The sequence below is a fragment of the Pipistrellus hanaki genome (assembly GCF_964339955.1).
Source record: "Pipistrellus hanaki genome assembly, chromosome: 3".
Lineage (NCBI taxonomy): Eukaryota > Metazoa > Chordata > Mammalia > Chiroptera > Vespertilionidae > Pipistrellus > Pipistrellus hanaki.
This window is the reverse complement of record NC_140505.1, coordinates 41,993,224-42,008,874: the sequence shown is the minus strand read 5'-3', so window position 1 is coordinate 42,008,874 and position 15,651 is coordinate 41,993,224. Positions and strand designations below refer to the sequence as shown.

Genomic DNA, 15,651 nt, shown 5'->3' with positions numbered 1-15,651 from the left:
TGGTTTTGATTGTACAGGTTTGGAAAACACTTCTGGTATAGCTGGACTGATCACTTCTGGTATAGCTGGTCACAAAAGATGGAATTGCCAAATTAAATAAAAATCACCAAATGAATTTAGTTTCCTTGTGTTAACATACAAAATGAGGAGTATACATTCTCTATCCTCCATTGTTATATATATATATATATATATATATATATATATATATATATACACACACACACACACACACACACACACACACACACACATTTGTTTGCATGGGTGAGACAACCAAAGGTCATCAACTGAGAAATGTGTGAAAGTGAATGTGTCCAAAGCAGCTAACTTTCAAGTGCTCATTTATCTCAGGTCATACCAAAGATAATCACTTTATAAAGTTATCTCTGGACCTGTGCCTTCTGTGAAGACTGACCTAGTCCCTCTCTAAACCACATTAGGTTATTTTGGATCTGTTGGACCTGTCCTTTCATGGTGGGAGAAGATTTTATTTGCTTTTTATTCTCTTGTAGTTAATTTAGAACACCACTAATGTTTCTAGCACCAATGCCCCATGCCTTCTAGCACCTTATTTATAAGCCAAACATTGGATAAAGGAGTGGAAGCCAAAAGAAGTGTAGAGTCAAAGGGAAAAAATAATACAAAGAAATATCTTTTTCTGTTAAACAACAGTAATAAATTTCACATAAAAGGTAAATGGATTTAGTACACTTGGTGCAGCAACTGAACCAAAGGCCACAAAATGTAATGTATTGATATAATTAATATAATTTTCTAGTGAAACTCAAATATCTTGTAGAAACAGATAAGGATGTGTTTTTGTTATTGGTTTTTAATACAGTTTATCAGAAGAAGAAAAAAAATGAACACAAAGTGGTTTTATTACAAAAATTTTACTAAGAGTTAAAATGTCCTCCACTATATTTTAGAATTATGATACTTATCTATTAGGATACTATTGAGTAATCTTTCTTTTTTATCCTCTCCTTAGTACTTCTATGTACTATAATTTCATTGCCATTTGAATATTAAGGCATAAAAAAAGTATTAGAAAAATAGCTTAGTTTGAAATTTCATTCTAATATAGATTGTGAGTGTGTGTGTATATATATACAGAATTGGCAATTTTATAGGAATTTTTCCACTCCTGAGCTTATTTATAAGCTCAGGAACTTGTTATGTATAAATAGATAATCCTTTTTTGTTTGTTTCATAAGAGAAGTAGAGGCAATGGAGGATATTCACCTACTGATAGTTATCTCACAGAACCATACCCGTCAAGGTGGCAAGAATGAATTTTTACTTCCAAAACCCTGTTTTCAATTACTACTGAAATGTACAGGAATGATACAAGCAACTATCCATAAGATTTGGGAAGATTTAAGATATAGATTGTTTTTAGCAAAAAATCCACATCTGCTATCAATGGCTTGCTGGTTATGTTTCTAAGAGTTTATAGCTGTTGCCTTTCAATTTTTAATAAGTGGTTAGGAAGCCACTGTGGATAGCATGCTGAAATAGAGAGGACAGGGAGAGTAGCAAAGATAGGTCATATTTCTGTTTTCATAAAGTGCTACAGTATTTTTCCTGTGTTTGGCTAGTTTGATATATTGGTAAAGCAAGTTAACACTTCGTTTTACATGGTCTTACTGACTTTAAAATATTGTTTTCTAGAAAGCTTACCAGGGTGTCCTTTGTGTTTAGAACTTGAAATACATCATTATTTCTACATTACATTGATATTTATTCTTTGTAAAATACAACATAAGTTGAGCACAGTTCATTTGCCACCTCAAAAATGAGTTTATTTCTTTATATAATTATAAGGAATAATTGTGTCATGTAAATGTAATGATTTTGCTCAATTTGTGCAAATGTGCAGGTTGTTAAATATTTTACTGTCACTTGAATCAATTTTCTATTTTGTTTGTATCCCTCCTATAGACTATTATTAAATGTAAACTGTCATATTTCTAATAAAACACAGCCACTTATGTAGTGTTCTCGCTTAGGAAATTGAAAATACATTCTTATTTCAGTGGAATCATTTTAAAATTCCAGTGTTACAGAAACTTACTTTATATTTTTATTTATTAAATTTGGGTCATTTACATAGGTTTATATATTTCACTGGTAGCCTGGTTCATAGGATTGAAATGGTTTTAAGCCTTCATTTCAGTTCACCTCTGACACCTGCCATCTTTTCAAAGTATCTAATTGACACATGTTCTAAACCCCAATGGAACAAAGTTCTTTTAGCCATAACAAGTTGATTCAGATACCAGGCTTTCAAAAATAGTAGGGTGATTTTAAGTCTTTGAATTGTCTACACCTTTGCCTATTATCATATTCATCATTGCACATACAATATGACCACTAAGTCTGTTAAGTGTGTGTTCATATGACTTATTTCCCAGAGGTGTTCTCAACATGCTTCTGCAGAGTAGTTAGATATGGGTCTATAGAGCCTTGTGTATTCAGAGTACCAATGCAGCATAACCTCTTCTTCAGTCACCTAAAGGCTATCTTTATAAGGACAGTTTACCAGTAGGTTCTTCCTATCTCAGGAGACGTTCTTCCTCTTCTCTTTAATGGGTTCTCCTCATCTTCCCACATTCTAAATATTTAAAGAATCCAGGACTCAGGTCTTCTGTCACCTCTATTCTCTACTCTTCCCTGTTCTACCAACTACACACTGCATCATAACAGCGATAATGACATGGTTCCTGTCATTGATAGCACTGTCCAGTTTAAAAACTTTCCTCTTCTATGTGTTATCTCAGGAAGTAGGCTTAGCAAAACAGAAATCGTTAAACTTCAATGATATTAACTTAGAAATAGAGAGATAGCATATTGGAATATCAAGTTATGGAATCTAGGGGGAAAAAAATGTTGGCTGATCTTCTATAGCCTAGCATAAATCAAACATGTTTGTTCTATTGTTTATGTTGTATTTTTGGATTTGTTACTTAGTAACTAACCTTAGAAGAGCCTCTGCCAATGACCTTGGAAGAGAATAGTGCATTTCACATGCATAGTATAATGAAAGTGATATTTTGCTAGCCACTGAAGAATAATTGTAAATTGACCCTTGAACTATATTTATCTGAACTGTGCAGGTCCACTTATAGGCAGATTTTTTTTTCAGGAAATATATACAGTTCTGTAATTTACTTATGGTTTTCTCAATAACATATTCTTTTCTCTAGCTTACTTTATCATAAAATATAGTGTATAATATATGTAGCATACAAAATATGTGCTAATCAACTCTTTATGTTATTGGTAAAACTTCTGGTCAACAGTAGGCTATTAGTCAGGTTTTTAGGAAGTCAAAAGTTACATGTATATTTTCATGGGGGTTGGTGGCCCTAACCTTCACATTGTTTAAGGATTAACTGTATTTAGTAATATGATAGACCCCCTTATCCACATACAGTTTTGGGGTGTTCAGTTACCCTTGGTCAAGCATGGTCCAAAAATATTAAATGGAAAATTTCAGAAATAATTCATAAATTTTAAATTGCATGCAATTTTGAGTAGCATAATGAAATCTCACATCATGGCACTTTGTCTGATGGGAGACATGAATCATCCTTTCATCCATTGTATCCACACTGTATTTGCTACCCAAGGTTAATTACTACTAGTAGTAGCCCAACGTGAGCATCAGATTGACTATTGCAGTATTACGGTGCTTGTGTTGAAGTATCGCTTAAATGCCTATGTCATTCACCTCACTTCATCTCATCACATAGGCATAGTGTCATCTCTCATCATCAATAAGATGTTTTGAGAGAGAAGGAGGCACCATATCAACATAACTTTTTATAATATATTGCACTAATTATTCTATTTTATTATTATTATTAATCTGTTAATCTCTTACTGTGCCTAAGATATAAATTGAACTTTATCATAGGTTTGTATGTATAGGAAAAAAGAGTATACACAAGATTTGGTACTCTGTGGTTTCAAATATCCACAGGAGTCTTCAAATGTATCTTTTGTGGATAAACTGGGGGGACTTCTGTACAGGATTATAGAGTGAGCGAAAATTCTTGGCTTTCTCACATTTATTTTCATGATAAATCACCTTCACTTCAAAATTTCAGGTATAAATTGAGGTTAGAAAGAACTGAAAAACATAGTGTCAGTGGCATTTTCTTTAGAACATGCAATCTTTATTTTTCTTTCCAGAACTACTATAATTATGTATTTATTCATACTGTATAAATTATTTTGTATTATTTTATGTTGTCTAGTTGATGATTTTTAAATTTAAATACAAATTATTTCAAACAGGTAATGCAAGCATATAAAATTTGTTTCCATTAATAACAGTTCCAAATATGTATATTAAAAGTATGTAGTCTTTATAAAATTAAAGTTTTATCAAATTTCATTAAAGTGTATGCAGCTTACTTTGCAGTATTGACAAATAGCCTATTAATGAATTATACCAAATATAAGAAAAACTACTGAAAATAACTAAGTAGCTTGTTGTGTTTACCTTATACAATTACACTAAAAATAAATCATCTCTATAAGGTTACTTAGATTCCAACCTTTCTGACATAGTGAAAACAATCTTGAAAAATGACTGTACACTTTGATTTATACAAGGCAGGGCAAAGTACATTTACAGTTGTTCATGTGAAAAAAAAATAATACCATAATTAATAAATAATAGTTCAAGAATAAAGTATTTTAGGCCCTCACATCTATAAACCTACTTTTGCCCCACCCTGTTTTACAAGTGCCTAATACTGAAAGGTTATATAAAACCCTACAAAATAAATCAGAAAAATTCACAAAGAAACACATCCTCATCCTGTAGAATGTCCAAAATTGTAAAACTTTGAAGTTGTCGTTCACTGCAGTTTTTACACTAATGATGAAAATTATACTAACTAGAACTGAATTATATGCTGAAGTTAAATATATTTCAATTAATATATAATCACTCTGAATATATTCTGATTATACATTTCCATTTTGGTCTTTAAATAATTGAGACTCATCCTGGCTGCTTGCTATTTTGTTAACAAGATTATTTAATGGAATCTGGACATCTAATGAATTATCTAAAGTCATTTTTCATTCTCTTGAAAAGTTATACATCACATTCATGAATTTAAATAATAGAATTGAAATAAAAGCATTTGTCCTTGGAATGCCTAAGAAATGATTTTCATTGCTTTGGCTTGGACACAGAACTGATGTTTAAATCACTGGGGTGAAAAGGAATGACTGATTAGTGAAAGCTTGAGGAGACTTCTAGCATGCATTCCAGATCAGCCACCAATTCTGCAAATCTCATAGCTAAATCTATACCCTGCCAGAGGACATAAAACAAAAGTTATGTTCTGTTTTGACTAGAACAGTGTTAAGTGTAACTGTATGATCACTAAAGGAAGAAAAAAATTAAAATTTAAGAGCATATCATCAGATATATTTTATTATGACTTGCTCAAATTCATATAGGTGACCATAAAGCCAAAAAGAAGCCATATTTATATTCAGGTCTATTTTTATATCATTCTGTTGCAAATAAACAGAATGCTTACCAAAATTGGTATAGTCTCCCTCAGGATTAATTGCTAAAATGCATCATAGAGGAACAAGTCGGATATACTTTCAGCTCTTTAATAACTTCCATACCTCTCCTGTGTAAAAAGAATAGTTTCATAGAGCTTATTGACCAATTAAGTGCTCACTAACTATAAATAATTAAAATAAATAGTAGAGCATGTGATATGGACCCAGCACTTCTCAAACTCTCTTGTGTATGCAGAAATGTATGCAAATCTCTCTTGGGGTTCCCGTTAAAAAGCTGAGGATGACACAGGTGATCTGAAGGGGGGCCTCCCTTATGTGCTCCCAGAGGATGGGCTTGCTGCTGGTTGATAGACCATACTGTAAGGAACAAACGTGCACGCCCTCGTTTATTAAAGTACTTATTTACTGGTATCTCTAAAATGAGTCTCTGCGAAGCAGCATGAAGAACTCTTATGAAACGCTGCAATATTCACATTACAAGAAAGCATCTTATGCAATAGGACACTGGGAATATAAAACCATTAGGCTGGGAGTGGCGACTTCTATATGATTTTTGGTAGCAGTTTCAGTTTGATTGTTTTGGCCATGAGTTTACTTTACCTCTGTTTTTAAACATTTTTTTTCCTTTTCTTTTTTTTTTTATACCTCCAATCTCATTTCTGAATTTCTTCTAATTCTGGCTTACATTATTATTTTATATTGTGTTATTATTTTATATTATTTTCTTAATTCCTTACATATCATTTTGAAGTGGTATATTAAAACGGTGGTCTATATTTTGAACATGTCTTACTGGTGAGCTTTCACTATAGAGAATACTTTGTTATGATCTTAACGGGAGTTGATCACAATCCTTTTCTGTTGCTTATTTTTATGTAAATTTATATTTTCTAAATTTCTAAGGAGGCTTGATTTACTAGTAGGTGGATTTTCTAAATTTATTTAGTTCACGGTCCCACTGTGTTCATGTATTGTTTAAAAAATATGGCAACTTGTTTTCTGAGCGATTCTAGCTTGTCCCCACCCCTATATTTATTCATATTTTCGCTTTCCTAATTCTCCTTTGCTCTTGTCCCACTAATTCTTGACCCCGCTTCCAGCAGTTTCTCTTCGATGCAGACTGACCTTTTCAAGGTAAGGAAGGCTTGCCAGATTAGTTGTGAGAATTTAAAAGGTTTCAAAAGATGCAGCCCCCAAAGCTTTCTATCAGGATCCTCACACTTATCCACTGTTAGGATGAGCACTCCTCTCCCAATTCTCTGATGTTTTTGATTTGGTTTCCAGTGAGTACCTGTTGACTATTTTGTGTTTGTTTGGTTTCAGGTCTATAACCTGCTGTGTTGCTTTCAAGGCTTTCTCTGCACACATGATGATACCATGTAGTTTTATGGTTCTTGGTAGCATGCCCTCATTCATTTGTATTTTGAGGTTCATGAGGGAAACTCATGAAATTGGTTGTTCATGGTTAATTTCACCGTATAATTGTTCTGTTTACTTCACAAAGGGATTTGGGAGTTTCTCATTCCATTGCTTGTAACTGCTAAATTTTCTTAAATACATTCTCTCTGTCTGATTCCCATTGCTACTTTCTTAGCTTAAGTCTCCAACATTTCTTGCCAGAATTGCATTTATAATGTCCTACTCTGCTTCAATTTTGTCCATCTCTGCCCTGTTGTCAAAGCATCCTGACTGGTAATCAAACCCTCAACCTCTTGGTGCACAGAGTAATGCTTCAACCAACTGAGCCACCCAGCCAGGGCCATGAAGGACTTTTGTTAACAGAATATTGGTTGTCTGAAAGAGCAGGCCATTCAGTATTCAGAGATTTTGAACAGCTAAACATAGATTTTACTTACTTGTCATTTTAGACAGCCAATACATTATTTTTAGGACACCCAAATGCTTTTGAAGAAATGGAGTACCTTAATTGTCTCATATTCCAAGGAAATGAATGGTAGTTCTTAATTATTCTTTCTTAGGACATAAACCTTTTTAAATTAAAGGCTTTTAAATGGGATATTCTGATAGTTATTTACATACTAGAGGCATGTTTCACAAAATTTATGCACTGGGAGGGGGAAGAGACCCCTCAGTCCAGCCTGCACCCTCTCCAATTCAGAACCCCTCGGGGGATGTCTGACTGCCGGTATAGGAGCAATCATTGGGATCAGGCCTAAACCAGCAGTCAGAAATCCCTCTTGCAATCCTGGACTGCTGGCTCCTAACTGCTCACCTGCCTACCTACCTGATCACCCCTAATTGCCTCCTCCTGCAAGCCTGATCATCCCTAACCACCCCCCTGCCAGCCTGATTGTCCCTAACTGCCTCTGCCTGCCAACCTGATCACCACTGACTGCCCCCCGACACACTTGCCTGGTTGCCCCCAACTGCCCCCCCCCCTTTTTGGCCTGGTCGCCCATGTAGCCGGATGTTTGATTGTTCAGTCACCCCTCACTGACCGTCCCTGCTGGCCTGATTGCTCCACTGTTGTTTGTTCAGTTGTGACAGTCACTTGGGCTTTTATATAGATAGATTGTGCCTTAGCTCTGGGCCACTTTTCTAAAAATTGTTCTGTAATTATGCAAGCTGCATTTTCCAAATGCTCTACTAAATTTCCAAACTACAAGGTTTCGATAAATTACTAGAGGCCCAGTGCATGGCATTTGTGCACTCAGGGCAGGGGGGTGGGTAGAAGAAGGGGGTCCCCTCAGCCCAGCCTGTACTCTTTTGCAGACCAAAAGCCCTCAGGAAATGTTTGACTGACAGACATCTATAGCACTGCAGCAGAGGTGGGCCACTGCACTCACCAGCCATCAGCCGGGCTTGTGGCTGAGAAGTGCTCCCCCTGTAGGAGAGCACTGACCACGAGGGGGCAGCTCCAGCATTGAGCATCTGCCCCCTGGTGGTCAGTGCACATCATAGCAACCATTTGTTCCACTGTGTAGTCAAATTTGCATATTAGTCTTTTTTTTAATATAGGATGTTCCCCCGCCTTAGCTGGTTTGGTTCAGTGGATAGAGTGTCAGACTACAGACCAAAAGGTCCCAGGTTCGATTCTGGTTGTGGACTCTGTCCAATGTGCAGGAGGCAGCCAACCAACGTTTCCCTCTCATCATTGATGTTTCTATCTCTTCCTCTCCCTTCCTCTCTGAAATAAGTAAAAAATTAACAAATTAAAATAAAATAAAAATTCTCTTTCCCAGATTATCCTGGCAGCAGTGTTCTGTTCTTTTTCTGCCAAGGGGAGATACTAAAAGAAGGGTGAAGAGGAAAAATGCTTCCCTCCTGTTTCCAGTTCTTATCTGGGTTAAATCCACAGTAAAGTATCATAACTCGCCTGCCTGCAGACACTTTTAGCTCTTACAGTAGCAACTGTATGTTTTACCCCTTAAAGATAGGAGGTACCTGTGCCAGCTAACTTTGCTTCCACTGATAGTCTACGACCAGCAATATATTGCCCTCTGTGGGTCTTAACATCAGCGAGGAAGGGCTGCGCTCCCATTGTGTCCATCCCGAAGAATAAACTTCCCTATCAAGCACCCAGATTCTTGATATCCCATCGCTTCCTTTTCTCTAATCCTAAGTGTGGGAGCTACTCCCTGAAGTTACTAATATCTCTAGTTTTCAACATCTTCTTTTTGTTCCACTAACCTTTAAGTAGCTGCATAGCACTTTCGTTTATTATCTATAAAATAGCTATAAATTCCTATGTGTTTTTGACTGGACCCTGTCTGACACAGCTGGTGTTAATTGTATATAGTTAGAATCAGAATGTAATTATTATCTGAAGACCAAATAAGAATGTCCTCTAGTTTTTAAGAAGATAACACATTTTCTGTAAGTGTATATTCTATGAAGGCTGACACCTGGTTTATAATTTCCTCCCAACTTACAGAGGAAAGTAATCACATAGAAAATTAGAAGAAAGAATCTATTCATGTTTGCACATAGTGAACAGAGAATAAGAGGAAATACTTGTTTTCTGGGTGAGAAATCCCTGAAAGATCAGTCCAGGCACCAATGAGTCTTTGTTGTAATTTGGCACAGAGCCTGGTTCTCTTGAGTTGACTGGAAGCATTGAGTATCAATGAAACCACCATGTAAAACTGCCTCTGCTGGGACTATTGGGTTTGGGTCTGGTTAAGGCAGGGCAATTAAAACATGCATACAACATACAACATACATACATATATATATACATACATACATAATCACATACATAAATAGCAATGCTAAGGTACTAAATGTTGTTGGTTCTTGAAAACAAATTCCATGTCTCTTTCCTTTACTAGTATTAATATCAAGTTTGGAATATTTGAATTAATTCTCTAAGATAGTCAAGTACTTCTTCAACATCTTGTATATTTGCTAGATATATATATCTGAAGTATGATTCTGTTTTTACAACCAGCACCAAAAGCATTATTAATTTTTATGGGACACTAAAGAGTATAGTTTTGAATATTAGTGGTATTAACTATAAAAGGTTGCAAGATCTCCAGGGCAAGTCAAACAATACCGTTTTATTCTTCCATTCATCACAGAAGTACTTTTGATCATGAAATATACAAATTCCAAAAGAATTATCACTGTGCTGTTTCAAATGCAGATTGTAGAAGCCCAAAAACACTGAGTCAACATTTTAATAATGGGTAGAGTCATGAAATGTATATTTAGCAAGCATAATAATTATTCCCCAAAAAAGCATGAGACCAACTACCTCATATTCTTTATTACCAGAACTAGAGGCTTGGTGCACAGAATTTGTGCATGCTGTGGTGTGTACCCTCTCCAATCTGGGACCCCTCAAGGGATGTCCAACTGCCTGTTTAGGTCTGATTCAGGTAGGGTCAGGCCTAAGTGGGCAGTCAGACATCCCTATCATAATCCAGGACTTCTGGCTCCCAACTGCTCACCTGCCTGCCTTTCTAACCACTTCTGTCTGCCAGCCTAATCACCCCCTAACCAATCCCCTTCCAGCCTGATTAATGCCTAACTGCTTCCCTGCCAGCCTGTTTGCCCACAACTGCCCTCCCTTGCAGACCTGATCCCTCCCAACTGCTCTCCCCTGCTGACAATCTTGTGGCAGCCATCTTATGTCCACATAGGGTCAGTCATCTATGACCACATGGGGCAGCCATCTTGTGTGTTGGAATGATGGTCAATTTGCCTATTATTCTTTTATTAGATAGGATAGAGGCCTGATGCATGGGTTGGGGCTGGCTGGTTTGCCCTGAAAGTTGTTCCAGATCAGGGTGGGGTTCCCTTGGGGCTTTGGCAGCCTGGGTATGGGGCCTGTAGTAGTTTGCAGGCCAGCCACACACCCTGGTGACCCAAGCAGAGTCTCTGGTATCTAAGATTTATTTATCTTTTATAATTGAAACTTTGTAGCCTTAAGTGGAGGCCAAGGCTGCGGAAACTTGGCTTCCTCCATCACTGAGGGCAACTCAAGCCTCCTGTTCTCTCCAGCTCTGTGGCTGCTGCCATTTTTGTTGGGATTTATTTATCTTCTATAATTGAAACTTTGTTGCCTTTAGCAGAGGCCATGGCAGGCCAGGGCAGGTGGAAAGCTTGCCTTCCCCCATTGACAGGGAAACCCAAGCCTCCTGCTCTCTCCTTGGCTGCAGCCATCTTGGTTGGGTTAATTTGCGTACTTGATCTTGATTGGCTGGAGGATGTGGCTTGTCTGTGTAGCAATTTGTATATTAGTCTTTTATTAGATAGGATTCCTCCAAAAACAGAGATATTTAATGAATGTGCTCTGAATTTCAAGAATAGGTAGGAGAATAATCTATATATCTCTAATACATATTTTAATTAACATTAAAAACCAGATTTTCTAATGAGTTGAAAATATTGACATTAATATTAGTCAAGAATATTAACCAGAAACTAAAATGAATATAAACATATTCACATTCAAAAGGCCATATGTGTTAAGTACAGAATATATTTAATTAGTGTAGTTTTCTTTAACAACTATCAGTATTTGTGATTTATATAAATAAAACTCTCATATTTTCATAATAGAGACTTGACGGTGAAATTTTTGCATTAATTTAATGTGCTATTTTGAGTGAAAATTAGTCAGAAGTAATAATTTGAGTGTTAATTTGTAAACTGGAATGTAAACCAATGAATTTACAAATTAATTTTCTATATTAACTAAGGGTCAGTGCACAAATTTGTGCACCTTGAAAGGTACTGTGGGCCATGAGGCTGCAGTGGGCACAGGGGCGGGTCTTGGCCCATTCTCTGCACCCCTACCTCCTACTGTGGCCCCTGGTCTCCTCACTCCTGCTGCCACCGCTCCCACATGCCAATGAAGTCAGCCCCACTCTCACTCACGGATGGTGCAGAGCTATTGGGGCCGGTCCAGCACCAGGGGCAAGCGGGGCTGGTGTCCTCAGTAGGTGTGAGCAGCAACAGCTGCCCCAATCATCCCTCAGAATCAGGGGAAGTTGGAGAAGCCCCGAGGGGCAATCAGGGCTGGCAGCTACCACTCACACCCACTTATGGTGCTGAGCGATTGGGACTGGTGCCGGGTGTCAGCAGTGAGTAAGAGGGGCAGGTCCAGTGTTGGCATCAGGTGTGAGTGGGACCAGAACTGGCAGTAAGTGTGAGTACCCAGCTGGACCACAGCATGTGGAATCAAAGAATTTTTAGTAATCATGAGAGGCTCACCGCAGTGACAGCAATCAGTGCCCCGCTTTGGTCTAGCTTTCCCACTCACCTGTCCACCATCCCACCACAGCTAATGCCCACCATATTCCACTCTCTGCAGCCTGCTGCCAACACCTGCCATGTTCCACATGTGCCCCCTAGTGGTCAGCACATGTCATAGCAACTGGTTGTTAGGTTGTTCAGTTGTTCTATTGTTCCACTATTCAATCTATTTGCATAGCAGGGTTTTATATATATAAATATATAGTGTCTCAACTTTGGAAGAGATACATTAACATAATATGTAATACTTTGGAGTAGGTTTTAATTGATTATGATTGACTTCATTGATTTTCTTATAACTCTAAGGTTTCACATTAACCTTTTAAAATATAAATTATATTTATCTATTCAGTAATGTATAAAATTAATTCCAGTTCTCTGATTATAATTTGCTAAAGAAATATGGATTTTTGTATAATAATATTTTTACAGAAATTAGTAATAGTCCTCACCTTTATTATACAAGTATATTTGATGGAAACTTGTTTTCTTCCTGAAATAGAAATTATATTATGGAGCTCATATGGGAATAGTATGTCACTAAGTTAATTCAAATTTAGAACATTAAATTAAATTTGAGTCACTAATGGTTTCTGTATACTTCCAACCCATATTTATCATTGATGTTAATCCCTTATCTCTAAATCTATGCATGCAGACATTTGTTCATACGACAAATACTTACTTTATACTTATTCTGTGCTAGTCACCATGCAAATCTCTGCCTCTGGTGGATAAAGATGAGTCATCTGAAAATGCAATGTAATAGGAAGTATTTTATTTGTGGAAAATGGGTCTTATGGGATCAAAGAGGAAATATGTATACACTTAGGGATTATGGCAAGTTTTCTCAAAGAAATTGAAAAAAAATAACCTGGTGCCTGAAGAAGCAGTTATTAATAAGGCTAAGGATAATAAGAGAGTAATCACTGCATGAAGAGGAAGCAGGAGCAGAAACCTGATAACTATAGAAAGCTGAGCATCTGTAGGGAACTGCATGAAATCCCAGAATGCTGTAATACACAATGTAGGTTAGGGGTTGGCATAAACCAACTCATAAACCAATAAACTATAGCAAGCCATGCCAAAAATCAGTTCATTGATCAATTTGCACTCTGGCAACACCTAATTGAAGTGTTAAGAATTTATCCAGAGAGAGCTATTACTACAATAATCCAGAGACAGTATCTTGATGACATAAATAAAAATCAAATATTTTTATGGTGATTTTCTACTTCTTCAAGTTAACTTGTTCACTTCCTTATATGCTAACTTAACACTATATAGCTATACAATTATACCATATCTTACTTAATTTGTATTTTATTTCTTCTTAGACAATGAGTTTCCAAATATTGTACCCATGTCTTATTCATCTTTATATCTTTGCAATCGAACATGGTATACAAGCAAAGATGCTCAGAAAAATCTGTGTTAAGTTAATTATCAATATATTAATGAGTCAAGGAAAGTATTTTGAAGCCCTCATGGGGAATATACAAAATAAAACCTCCGTAGTACAAAATGGGACTAATAAGAACAAGAATGATGGAAATAATTAGGAAAGTTATGACATATATGATAAAAACTAACAAGAATTTCTACTTAATATTTTATTCCCCCAACATTCAGATTAACAGTTATTACCATATAGTTCTTAGGTTTATTGCATTTCAGGATATCTTGGTTTCTTTGATGATAACTCATCATCATTGCACAATGTTCCCATAGGTAGGTTCAGCAAAACATGTGAAAGATCAGTGAACAATGGCAGTAATAGTAAGAATAATAAAAAAAAAATCTTATTTCAAAGGTAAAGTTTTCTTACAAAACTAAAAATACTCTTAAAATATGACATAGCAATTATGCTTCTTGGTATTTACCCCAAAGAATTAAAAATGCATGTCCATACAAAAACCTGCATGTAGGTGCTTTTAATAGCTTTATTAATAATTACCAAAACTGGGAAGCAAACAAAATACCCTTAGTAGGCAAACAGATAAAATATGATACCTCCAGAAAATGGAATATTACTCAGTGATAAAAAGAAATAAGCTACCCTGTTTCCCTGAAAATAAGACAGTGTCTTATAGTAACTTTTGCTCCCAAAGATGTGCTAGGTCTTATTTTCAGGGGATGTCTTATTTTTCCATGAAGAAGAATATGGTACACATTTATTGTTAAAGGAAAATAAAGGAAATTTATTACCTGTATACGGTACGGTAGTACGGTAGTTGTCAACACAAACCAAACTGTGAATCCTACAGTATCAAGAATTTACTCATTTATTCAATGACAATCATGTCATCATTTTCTGGAACATCATCATAACAATCTAATTCCTGAATTTCCTGGCGAATTTCTTGTGACTCCATTTTTTTCAAAATCAGTGAACCATATCTCTCATGTTTAGCCTAGGGGGGGCCTTATTTTCGGGGGATGCCTTATATTTCACTCAGAAGGAAACCTGTAAGTAGGTCTTATTTTCAGAGGATGTCTTATTTTGGGGGAAACACAGTATTAATCTACAAAAAGACCTGAAGGTACTTTAAATGCATATTACTAAGTGAAACAAGCCAATATAAAAAGGCTATATTCTGTATAATTCTAATCATATGACTTCTGGAAAAAGCAAAATAAGGTAAAATTAAAAAGATAGGTGATTGCCAGGATTGGGGATGGAGAGGAGGGATGAATAGATTAAGCACAGAGGAATTTTAGGGCAGTGAAAATACTGAATATAATACTTACAATGATGGAAATATGCCATTATACAACTAGAGGCCTGGTGCATGGATTTGTGCACCGGTGGGATCCCTCAGCTTGGCCTGCACCCTCTCGCAATCTGGGACTCCTCAGGGGATGTTGGACTGCTGGTTTTGACCTGAGTTCCACAGGGCAGGACAAGGGACCCCACAGGTGCACGAATCTGTGCACCAGGCCTCTAGTATGCATATAAGATCTTTGGTCAATCTCTTCCTGCCCTCCCTCCTCCCCCACTTCCCTCTGAGATTCATCAGTCTGTTCCATGTTTCTATGCCTGTGCATTGAATGTCTGCCTCTGGTGGTCAGTGCGCATCATAGCTGCAGGTAGAACAATCAAATGGTTGAATGGTTTAGGCTTTTATATAGAGAGAGTGCCCAAACAGCATATGTTTTTATTGATCTTGGAGAGGAAGAGGGAGGGAGAGATAGAAATATCAATGATGAGAATCATCTATGAGCTGCCTTCTACTGGGGATCCAGCCCACAACCTAGGCATGTGCCATGATTGAGATTTGAACTGTGATCTGGTTATCCGGTCGGTGTTCAACAACTGAGCGACACCAGCCAGGGAGGACATGTTTCTAATTTACGATC

The 15,651-nt window shown here is 36.6% G+C and overlaps 1 protein-coding gene across 3 annotated transcripts in view; it reads left to right on the top strand.

The window, feature by feature from the left end:
• GPC5 (glypican 5) overlaps nt 1–15,651 on the top strand; it is a 1,228,272-nt gene that overhangs the window by 622,680 nt on the left and 589,941 nt on the right. The window lies entirely within an intron of this gene.